Genomic DNA, 13077 nt, shown 5'->3' on the forward strand with positions numbered 1-13077 from the left:
ATCTGGGCGTTCTCTCGGACTTCGGGGAGCAAGTCGAGTTCCTCTTTGTGCCCCTGTACATTTCCGACCCCATCATGGAGAATTACCCTTGGGCTTTGCTCACTGATTTCTATAGGAATCATGGCTTCCACGCCGTATACTAGTCGGAAGGGTATTTCTCCTGTGGCGGATTGGGGGGTTGTCCTATAAGCCCATAACACTTGAGGGAGCTCTTCAGCCCAAGCTCCCTTTGCTTCCTGTAATCTTTTCTTCAAACCTGCCAGTATGACCTTGTTAGCTGCCTCGGCTTGCCCATTGGCTTGTGGGTGTTCTACCGAGGTGAATTGATGTTTGATTTTCATACTGGCTACCAGGCTCCTGAAGGTGGCGTCGGTGAATTGGGTTCCATTATCTGTGGTGATGGAATAAGGTATCCCGTACCTTGTGATGATGTTTTTGTAGAGGAACCTGCGACTTCTTTGAGCGGTGATAGTGGCTAATGGTTCTGCTTCTATCCACTTTGTGAAGTAATCTATTCCCACGATTAAGTATTTAACTTGCCCTGGTGCTTGGGGAAAAGGACCTAACAAATCCATTCCCCATTTTGCGAAAGGCCAGGGGGAAGTTATACTAATGAGCTTTTCTGGTGGAGCCACGTGGAAATTTGCATGCATCTGGCATGGCTGGCATTTTTTCACAAAGTCTGTGGCATCTTTCTGCAAGGTCGGCCAATAGAATCCTGCTCGGATTACTTTTCTGGCCAGCGACCTTGCTCCGAGATGGTTTCCGCAGATCCCACTATGTACTTCCTCCAACACCTCGGCGGTTCTTAAGGTCGGTACGCACTTCAGCAATGGTGTTGATATCCCTCTTCTATAAAGGACATTTTTCACCAAAGTATAATGTTGTGCTTCCCTTCGGATCTTTTTAGCTTCTTTCTCCTCTTTAGGGAGGATGTCGAATTTTAGGTATTCGACTAAGGGATTCATCCATCCGAGGTTTAGGCCGACTACCTCAAGTACCTCTCGTTCATCTTCTGCTTTTGATACCGAGGGCTCTTGGAGGGTTTCTTGAATCAGGCTTCTGTTGTTCCCCCCGGGTTTGGTACTTGCTAACTTGGATAGGGCGTCAGCTCTGCTATTTAGATCCCGAGTTACATGCTTGACCTCGGTTTCCGCAAAGTGCCCTAGGTGTTCCAAGGTTTTTTCCAAGTATTTCTTCATATTGGGGTCCTTTGCCTGATATTCTCCACTTATTTGGGAAGTCACCACTTGTGAGTCGCTGTAGATCATCACCTTTGCGGCGCCAACTTCTTCTGCTAACTTTAATCCTGCAATCAAGGCTTCATATTCTGCCTGATTGTTTGAAGCCGGAAATTCAAATTTTAAGGAGTCCTCTATCTGGGTTCCTTTTCCATCTACCAATATTATGCCTGCGCCGCTCCCTGTTTTGTTGGAGGATCCGTCTACATAGAGTTCCCATGTAGTCGGTTTTTCCTCTTGTTCACCTGCGTATTCTGCAATGAAGTCGGCGAGGCACTGGGCTTTAATTGTAGTCCGAGTTTCGTATCTCAAATCAAACTCGGAGAGCTCTATCGCCCACTGAACCATCCTCCCTGCAACATCCGTCTTTTGGAGGATTTGCTTCATGGGCTGGTTCGTACGAACTCTTATTGTGTGAGCCTGAAAGTAAGGTCGTAGCCTTCGTGAGGCTATCACTAAGGAGTAGGCAAACTTCTCTAGTTTGTGGTACCTTAGCTCAGGACCTTGTAGGACCTTACTGGTGAAATAGACCGGGTGTTGCCCGACCTCGTCTTCTCTGACCAGGGCTGATGAGACAGCCCTGTTTGCGACGGATAGGTATAGGACGAGGTCTTTTCCCGGTTCTGGTCGGGTTAAGATAGGAGGTTGGCTTAAGAATTTTTTGAACTCTTGGAACGCCTCCTCACATTCCGGAGTCCATTCAAACTGGCATCCCTTCCTTAATAGGGAAAATAGTGGAAGGGATTTTAGTGCCGATCCTGCCAAAAATCTGGAGAGGGCTGCAAGTCGGCCATTTAGCTGTTGAACCTCTCTCAAACAAGTCGGACTTTTCATTTCTAGGATGGCTCTGCATTTGTCGGGATTGGCTTCAATCCCTCTTTGTGTTAGCATGAACCCTAGAAATTTTCCTGCTTCTACTGCGAAGGCGCATTTTGCGGGATTTAGTCTCATCCCATGCAACCTTATAGTGTCGAAGACTTGTGAGAGGTCGGTTAAGAGGTCGACTTCTTGCTTGGTTTTCACTAACATGTCGTCGACGTATACCTCCATTAAGTTCCCTAGATGGGGGGAAAACACTTTGTTCATCAGCCTTTGGTACGTGGCTCCTGCATTCTTCAGTCCGAATGGCATGACCACGTAGCAGTAATTGGCTTTTGGTGTGATGAACGATGTTTTTTCCTGGTCGGGTTCATGCATCGGGATTTGATTATACCCCGAGTAGGCATCCATGAACGATAGGTATTGGTACCCTGAGCTGGAGTCCACCAGGGTATCAATACTCGGTAGGGGATAAGGGTCCTTAGGACATGCCTTATTCAAGTCGGTATAGTCGACGCACATTCTCCATTTACCATTTTGTTTTTTGACTAGCACTACATTGGCTAGCCATGTTGGGTATTTGACCTCTCTGATAAAGCCGGCTTCCAGGAGCGCCTGTACTTGCTCTTCTACTATGGAGGCCCTTTCTGGGCTGAGTTTGCGTCTTCTTTGCTGTACAGGTCGGGATCCTGGGTAAACCGAGAGCCTGTGAGACATGAGCTCGGGATCAATCCCGGGCATGTCGGAAGCCTTCCAGGCGAAGAGGTCGGAATTAGCTCTTAGGAGTTCACCCAACCTTTGTTTCAGGGTTTCCCCTAGGTTGGCTCCTATGTAAGTGTTTTTTCCTTCCTCCTCTCCGACTTGTATCTCCTCGGTTTTTCCTCCCGGCTGGGGTCGTAGCTCTTCTCTGGTTCTTGCGCCGCCTAGCTCTATAGTGTGGACTTCTTTGCCCTTCCCTCTCAGATTTAGGCTTTCGTTATAGCACTTCCTTGCCAATTTTTGATCTCCCCTTACCGTTGCTATTCCTCCTGGAGTCGGGAATTTCATGCAAAGGTGGGGAGTTGATACCACTGCTCCAAGACGATTAAGGGTAGTCCTGCCAATTAGGGCATTGTAGGCTGACCCTTCATCGATGACTATGAAGTCTATGCTCAGAGTCCTTGATTTTTCCCCTTTTCCAAAGGTGGTGTGAAGGGGTAAAAATCCCAATGGTTTTATTGGCGTATCCCCTAACCCATATAGGGTGTCGGGGTAAGCTCTCAATTCTTTTTCCTCCAACCCTAGCTTGTCGAAGGCGGGCTTGAAGAGGATGTCCGCCGAGCTTCCCTGGTCTACTAGGGTTCTGTGGAGATGGGCGTTGGCTAGGATCATGGTTATCACCACGGGATCATCATGCCCGGGGATTATCCCTTGCCCATCTTCTTTTGTGAATGAGATAGTGGGGAGGTCGGGTGTTTCTTCCCCGACCTGATAAACTCTCTTGAGATGTCTTTTGCGAGAAGATTTAGTGACTCCGCCTCCCGCAAATCCTCCTGAGATCATATGGATATGTCTCTCAGGAGTCTGTGGCGGTGGATCTCTTCTGTCCATATCGTCTCGCTTTCTTTTTCCATGGGTGTCCGACCTCTCCATGAGATATCTGTCAAGCCGACCTTCTCTAGCCAGCTTTTCTATCACATTTTCGAGGTCGTAACAGTCGTTGGTGGAGTGACCATATATTTTATGGTACTCGCAATACTCGCTGCGGCTTCCCCCTTTTTTATTTTTGATAGGTCTTGGGGGTGGCAGCCTTTCAGTGTTGCAAATCTCTCTGTATACATCCACTATAGAAGTCTTTAGAGGAGTATAAGAGTGATACTTTCTGGGCCTTTCGAGACCGGGTTCTTCCTTTTTCCTGACTTCCCTTTCTCTTTCCCTAGAGGAGGAAGTAGGTCCAGGCCGTGAACTCAAGTCTCTTAGTCTTGCATTCTCTTCCATATTGATGTACTTTTCGGCCCTTTCTTGTACATCACTTAGAGAAACGGGGTTTCTTTTAGATATGGACTGTGAGAAGGGGCCTTCTCTAAGTCCATTGACTAACCCCATTATTACTGCCTCTGTCGGCAGATCTTGAATCTCTAAACATGCCTTATTGAACCTTTCCATATAGGCTCGTAAAGACTCTCCGACCTCCTGTTTTATTCCCAGGAGGCTCGGTGCATGTTTTACTTTATCTTTTTGGATTGAGAACCTCGTCAAGAATTTCCTTGAGAGGTCCTCAAAACTAGTGATGGATCTCGGGGGGAGGCTATCGAACCACTTCATCGCTGCCTTCGATAAAGTGGTCGGGAAAGCCTTGCATCTCGTAGCGTCGGAGGCATCAGCTAGATACATCCGACTTTTGAAGTTGCTAAGATGATGCTTTGGATCCGTAGTTCCATCATAGAGGTCCATATCAGGGCTTTTGAAGTTCCTTGGAACTTTTGCCCTCATTATGTCCTCGCTGAAAGGATCTTCTCCGCCCGGGAGTTGGTCTTCTCCTTCATCGCGGGAGTTCTTGAGGGAGGATTCTAGCTGCAAGAGTTTTCTTTCTAACTCTTTTTGCCGTTCCATCTCCTCTTTAAGGTACCTTTCGGTTTCCTTTTGCCTCTCGCGCTCTTGTTCCAATTGCTCCAGGCGGCTATGGACTAGTCCCATTAATTCAGTTACATGGGATGGTCCGCCCTTTTCGGACTCACGTCCTTCTGAGGAGTTTACCTTCAGATTCTTCATTCCGGAGGTACCCTCTCTGTGTTGGTCGTTATCTTGTTGCTGGGCTGTGTCTTCATTGTCATTACCCATGTCCAGATTCTCTTGTTCAGAATCTGTTTCCACATGGCCCTCTTCGTGGGATCTATCCGCCATCGTTGAATGATCTCTCGGGTCCCCGGCAACGGCGCCAATGTTACGGTAGGTAACCGGAGATTAATGCTAAGGATGGCGTTTGGCGGCCCAAGCGTATGATGGAGGAGAACTCCAGGTAGGTCCGCAACTCGGGAGGCTCCGTCCGACTTGTGCTCGCGTGTGAATGGGGGGTGGTACCTGCAAAGACACTCCGATGCCTAAGTTAGCAAGAGTGTAAGCAGGTCTTAGAGAGTATTGGACTTAGAGATACCTGAGGGGTGTCAGTGTATTTATAGAGGTGAGCCAATAACCACCGTTGGTGTAGTGCCGTATCTTTAGGGTAGTAACCGTCCCTATTATCTTGGGGAGGTTAAGATATGGCTTTATGAGGCGGTTAGAGAGATTTTAGGGGCAGTTACTCATTTGAATGAGTGTTCATCTGCCAGCTAATCCCACATCCGACCTCTTCAGACCAAGTCGTGAATGGCACCGACTTCTTATGTGGAAGGCGGCGCTTAGCTAGGCTTAATCCTTTAGATTAGGCCTTTTAGTTGGGCCTGGGCCTTGGTATTGGGCCAGGGTATGAACAATTATATTATGTATAAATATATAATAAATTTGTAATAAATATGGGTTAAATAAAAATAATAAGTTAGTTCATTTAAAAATTAAGATAATCCAAACAAATTAAAGTTACAATTTATTTTTAATTAAATTTTATTCTTTCATATTTTCTTATGCATTCTCTGTAAAAATATTAATTTTTTTTATTTCATATGACAATAACAATTAAATGTATTTTTTTCAATTATGAATTATTAAACAAGGTTTTAAACAAAAATAAATACAATTTTTTAATAAATTATATTAGTATATATACTTAAAAGAAAATTATTTTAAAATTTATTTCAGATACTGTTTATTTTAGTTATATGAAGTTATTATAAAAAAAAGTTCAAAAATATTAAAATCTTAAAGTATGTTGCTCATTTTATTTTGTCCAGATTTTATTTTTTGGATATGGGATAAGGAGATTAATCTGTGATTATTTAGGAGATGCTCATTTTATTATGTTTTAATTTTTTGGGTTCGTACTTCGTCCTCTAGTTAGTAAAGCACTGTATTTAAGAGATTGAACTCATCAAACTGATTGTTTCTGCAGCTGTTTGATCAGTACTAATATGTTAAGTTTAACGGCGTAACCAGAAATTTTATATGAGCGGGAACAAATTAACCATAAAATAAATTAAAAACATTATATAATATAATAAAAAATTAATAAATTTTAATTTATAATTTATAATTTATAATATGTATGTTAAGTCAATAATTATATTATATAAAAATTATATAGATAATATATATTTTTTATTTTTAAAATTTGATAAAAAATTTAAAAAATATTTTTAAATTTTATTTTATTTTAATTTGGTCTCAAAATTTTTATTTGTATTAAATATATTTTTTGATGATTAATTTTTTAAAATTTAAGACTAATTCAACAACAATTTCATAAAAATAACTTTTAATGTAAATAAGTTAAGTATAATTTTTATGTATTTTTGTTAGATTAATTTTAAATTTTTTAAAAATTTAACTGTGAAAAATATATTTGATGTAAATTAAAAATAGATGAAACTGAAACAAAATAAAAATTTAAAAATATTTTTAAATTTGTTGTTAAACTTTAAAAAATATATATATAATTTATCTTAAAATAAAAAATCAATCTCTTTACTATTTGCGTGTTTTCAAGATTCAACCGAGCTTAACCATAAACGGGTAGCACGCGTTGGATTATAATAGATCCTTTTAGAACTTATAATCGGTCGTGTCCAACTGAATTACCATAATTATTTTCATCTTTTGAACAATCTAGTGGATTCATTGTTACGTCGCATTTGATAACACGCAAGCACAATTTCCATAACTTTTTTTTTTTTTTTGGTACCGCATTTCCATAACTGTAGAAACTAACTATTTGTACTTATCATTGTAGGTTTAGCCTAAATTTGCTCCCAAAGACCCCAACTGTGTCTGTGCGGGAATTTTATTCAGCTTTGTTTTATTTTATTTATTTATTTTATATAATATAAAAAAATTGGCTCATTTTTTTTCATATAAAAATATTATTGGTATTTTCAATAGAAATGAGAATATTTAGTGTATTTTATTGAGAATATTTAGTGTATTTGTAGAATGGTGACGTGTCAGTTGGGCAGCTGTAACACGTAGAGGGCGTGTTGACGCAACACGTAAGGGCGTGCTGTCAATACGTGGAGGGCGTGTTGACTCAGTACATAGAGGGCGTGATGGCGACGTGTCGCTCTCTTATTTGATGGCGATGCAACACGTGGTCTACATGTTGAATGCTCTCCCTATATAAGGCAAAGTTCGGAACCATTTCATTGCGAAGAGGAGAGTTGTTTGAGTGTGTTTCTGGTATGATGGAGGGTACTGCAAATTTGGTGATATATCACAACGGTGAGATTATACGAAATACTCATGATGGAGTGAGTTTTGCGTGTGAGAATCCATTTTTGTTTGTGGTTCCATGCACCATGACGTTCATGGAGCTTCAGAACGGTCTCTGTCAAAGCATGGAGAACAATATGTTGAGGAGAGTGAGCAGTATTCTGTACCGAAATCCCGTTATAGTTTTTGGTGGTCTAATACAGTTTGATATTATGCCGAATTGCCGATCATTGACGAAGCGAGTATGTAGAATATGTTCCATATTCACCGATAGACTCAGGTGCTGTAACACCCTTAGTATCAGAATGTCACGCTTTCGCCTACGCCACTCTAATAGCAAAAAGTATTACAATGACTTCATATATTTAATAATAAAATAAGAGCCTTTGACTCGAAATCGTATTGTTTTATTTGAAAAAACCGAAAGCTCGTTTTCACTAATACAAATATGCATATACATATATAAAAAACTTCTTACACAAGTAGCTTATAAATATAATATACATACAAAATATATAACTCCTATCCCTCTTACAAGATTATAATAATAAAGGCGAGGAAAATTTATAACATATGTATACAAACAGAAGTAGCGCATCTAAAAACTTAACAAAAATTCCACAAGCTTCCTCGTTGGTTTTGAAAAGAGAAGTCTGTAGGAGGTTGAGAACATCGTCCTCACTGGTTCTCAGTTGAGGGTTTAAGAATTGTTATAAGAAAATATTTTAAATAAAATTATTTTCAATCGCAGTGATCGTCAGTTCATTATCCAAATTTAAAACTCATATTTTTCTTGTAAAAATTTTATGCAAAATAACATTCCACACATTTCACCGCTTACTAAGAAAATATTTTAACCAAAATTTTGCTACTGATCCAACCAATCACGGCCTCCAATCCAAATTAAATCAACTTGGCCTTTGCCCCAAAATCAAATCAACTCGACCTACGGTTCAATTCAAAACAAATCACCATCAACACTCAATCACAAAACAGAATCAATCATAGGTACAAAATAATGCAAGTCAAACACAATCAGAGAGCAATTACAGTAAGTACAACAAATAAATATTAGATAAAAATCATCAGATATGCAAACTAAAACACTTAAGCACACCCAGACAAAGCAAACAAATGCAGTATGATGCATGCCTATGAGCCTGTCCTACTGACCGTGAGCTCACGTATCGGTTAAATCGCCAAAACTCGACACATCTGGTAGCTAACCCGGATATTGTCTCTAGATTGCATATCCCCGGAGAACCACAAACGAAGGAGAGTGTCTTTCCACATTCTCCTAGAGGAATTACGAAGGAGAGTGTCTTTCCACATCGAATGAGTGTGCATTTCCACCTTAAAACCAAAGAAAGATGTGGGAAAAATAATACGAAGGAGCGTGCATTTCCACCTTCCCCATACTCACATCACAGCAAGAGAGGGAGTCCTTCATCTTCAACTTGCCAAATCCGTGAGTGGGACAAAACCACCGTCCTCACAACATCTATCATAATCTCATTCCATCCATATTCACCATCAAACATAATCGATTCGGAATCAAAATCAAATCATATAAACCAAAACCAAATCACTTAAACGAGAACCAATTTCAGCTTCATTCTTTTCTAAATAAATCAAACCATATAATCCTTAAATCCAAATCTTTTTAAATAACCATTTCAAATGAAGCCTCCAATTTTTATAAAAATTTGGGTAGCATCTCCTCTAAAATTCGGACCTTGCCATCCTTCAAGGGTCCTATCCAAATATCCCTCAAACCCTTATCACTTATTTTCAAATAGCAAATCCTTTTCAAAATTATTTTAAACCAAATTCCGATATCAAATCGGGTTCAATATCAAACCAAATTTCAATATTAAATCTTTTCTAAAATCAAATCTTTTCCAAAATTAAACTAATTCCGGTATTAAATCACTTTCAGTAATTCAAGAAAACCCAATTCAACGATAACTAACCAGACAAGCAATTACATTTAGTCAAAGCAACTCATTTCAGTCCATAAGACTTACGAAAATCATAAACATACATTTTTTGCATTAATTTCATCTTATAACAATTCTTTAAAAGTAAAATAAGTTTAAGAAAAGCGCTCCTACCTGGAATAGTTGAACCCATAAAACCAAACGCATCTAAAAACATTATTTCTCTTGTCCAACAATAGAGGCAGCTGCAACCACAGCTCCATATCGCTTTCACAACAACAACGACAACTCCAAACATGACATGCAAGGACCGAAACTCAACCTGTACTTAAAGAAGAACCAAGGAATAGAGCAGGTGCAGCTCTGGTGATGATTTTTGACGAGCAAAACAGCGGCATAGAGCTTCAATGGCAACACAGCCGCTTGTTGTCACACGCAGTAGCGCCACCATCATCTCCACTCTTCCGATCAGCCTCAAATAGCAATGGTGGCGGCTCTTGACGGCTCTGATGGCTGCAACGGTGGTGAAGGAAACCACCACATCTTACTCTATTCTCCATCGCGTCCTCTCTCTATCTCGTCTGACTCTTCTCGCGGCAGCTCGACGGCGACGCTCCTCATGACTGCGGCTATGGAAGGTTCAGTGGCTCCCTTTGGCAACTTCTCCCGAACAAAAGTGACGTCAACGTGAAGAGGAGAAAGATACGAACACTTTAATCGGATTAAATTTTTTATTGGAATTACAAAGCTCAAAAAATCAAACACCGAAGGTTGGATATTCCATGGTTTCTCATTCTCTCTCTCACGACCTTCCTTTCTTTTCTTTCTCCAAAAAGGAAGCATGCACGGCTGATTGATGATAATGATTAATGATAAGTGATGATGTGTTTAATGAGGGATTGGGTGTCGCGTGTTAAGGCTACTAAGTCAACGATTCAAACTATAAATATCTTAAACGGATAACTATGAAAGTTGGATATATTAAAACACAAGTAAGAATATATATGAGTTACTAATATATATGAGATCGGTAACATAATGATAAAAGATATACGATAAATCATTAGCAAAGCTAAGTTCACCAAAGAATACCGATATTTACTCATATCGGCGGATATCGAGCTTGATAATAATATCGTTAACTAAACTCTATTTTTAAATTAAAAATATCATTTAATCAAATTATATATATATATATATATATAATTTTCATTACTTATAAATTACTAAAATTATAGTTTCAATTATGTAAAATATTTTATCATAATAAAAATATATATAAGAATCTGAATTTAATTAAATTCAAATAGTTATCAAATTAATTTAATTACTTTATTAAAATAATATCTAAAAATAATGAGTTCAATTTAATTAATAAATAAATCATAACTTAAAATAAATTAACAATAATTAAAGTTTTAAAAATATAAGGTGTTACAAGTGCAACAACTAAAGATTGAGCTGTATGTTGAGTTTGAAAATATACAGAAAGATGTGATTCAAAATGATTCAGATATAGAGAATAATAGAGCTGAAGTGTACGAAGGAATGAACAATGATAGCTAAGAGGACTTCGAAGCTACTTATGAAGTCGGCGACGAAGACAGGGATGGTGATATAAGAGGTGAGGCAGCAGCAGAGAATGTAGTGGTCTTCCTGTAGTTAGTCAACCGACGGATATTTCACCTTTTATGCATAAGTTGGATCTTAACGTCATGCATGTACCGGAATTCTCTGAATATGCAAACATAGGTACGTGATGAGTGAATAATACATTTTTCTTAATTTATATTTTAGATGGATCAATGAGTGACGATTTTTATTTTGTGTAGGTGTTGCTGATCTTGAGGACAGGGAGTTCAGGATCAGAATGGAATATAATTCTAGAAAGTCAGTCATCGCAGTAATTAGAAGTTACACTATCTCTAGAAGAGTCGACTACAATATGTATGAGTCTGAGCCACAAACGTTCTGTGCAAAATGCAAGACGTATGGGCGTGGGTGCGACTGGCTTATCCGAGCCAGCTTGATATAAAAAAAGGTTGTTGGGACATACGCAGATATAATGGTAAGCACACATGCACCATGGAAATGATTTTACAGGATCATTTCAAGTTTGACTTGGACACAATTGCTGAGGCTATAAGGCCAATGGTTGAGACTGACCCGTCTATCAAGGTAAAATCTATAATTGCGGAAGTTCAGTCAAGGTTCAATTACACCATTAGTTACCGAAAGGCTTATTGGTTGGCAAAGCAGAAGTCCATAGCCAAAGTTTTTGATGGTTGGAAATATTCTTACCAAACTTTGCCATGGTAGTTCTTGGTCATGGTTCGGAAGATGCCTGGTTCGATTGTTCAAATAGAAACATAACTCCTGTACAACGCGAATGAGGAGGCAGAAAGTGTCAGGATATTTCACCACGTATTTGGAGTTTCAATCTACGTATTAGAGCATTCAAGCATTGCAAGCCTCTGGTTCAGGTTGACGGCACACATCTTTACAAAAAATGCAAAGGTGCATTTTTTGTTGCTGTTGCACAAGATAGGAACCATAATATTATGCCTATCGCTTTTTCCCTCATGGAGGGGGAGATCGCTGATGCGTGACACTTTTTTCTCAGTAATTTACGAAGGCATGTTGTTAGAAGAGATGACATGAGTATAATCTCAGACTGACAAGTCAATCCGAGCAGTAGTAAATCGTTTCGGAGGTGATTGGCAACCTCCAAAAGCATGGTGAATATTTTGTATTAGGCACATCGGTAGCAACTTCTTAAGAGCATTCAAAGTTTTGCATTTGCAAAAAGTTGTCGTCAACATAGGGTATTCAAGGATGGTGGAGGAGTACATCAATTATAAGAGGTTACAAAAATGAGGCGAGGCATATGCCCGGTGGTGTAATGCCATTAGACTTAGAAACTAGGTATTGGCATTTGACGAGGAACATCGATGGGGCCACATGATGACGAACTTTGTTGAATGTATAATTTAGTGCTAAAGGGTGCCTGAAACCTCCCTGTGTTGGCACTCGTCCAAGCAACATATTATTGGTTAAACGAGCTATTTATGCGGAAGTGTGCTGAGGCTCACGATCGCAAGCGTGTTGGATTTATTTACTATGTATTTACACAACAGCGGATAGAAGCAAACATGCAATGTGCTGGAAATATAGTTGTGCACCAATTTGATAAATGAAATGAGGTGTTTAAGGTGCGTAAAATGCCTAATGAAAAGGTGTTGGCAGTTGATCTTGCACGGCAGATGTGTGATTGTGGGCACTTTCAAGTGGAATGACTACCATGTTGCCATGTTATTACTTGCTGTTCTAACTAGCATCTCGATTGGCAGTTGTATATGAATGATGTGTATAAGATGACAGAAGTTTGTAAGGTCCACAGATTTGAGTTTGTACCATTAAGCGATTCAAAGACATGGCTTGCTTATCTGGGACCAACATTGGTCGCTAATCCTGCCTTGCGGTAAATGTCTAAAGTTCGTTCCAAATTGACCTAATACCTGAATGAAATGGATTCACGAAAAATGTGTGGTCCACGGATATGCTATCTCTGTGGTATACAGGGTCATAGTCGGAGTCGATGTCCTCAGCGTGTTGGACCGAGTGGAGTTGGTGATGATGATGGTCCCTAGATCTTTGTTGATCGTGTTTGTATGTTTAGGTTAATTTTATCAATTAATATTTTTGAGGTTCGTCTTGTTTGTATTTTTAAGTTAATTTTA

The sequence above is a fragment of the Arachis hypogaea genome, chromosome 1 (assembly GCF_003086295.3).
Source record: "Arachis hypogaea cultivar Tifrunner chromosome 1, arahy.Tifrunner.gnm2.J5K5, whole genome shotgun sequence".
NCBI classification, from domain to species: domain Eukaryota; kingdom Viridiplantae; phylum Streptophyta; class Magnoliopsida; order Fabales; family Fabaceae; genus Arachis; species Arachis hypogaea.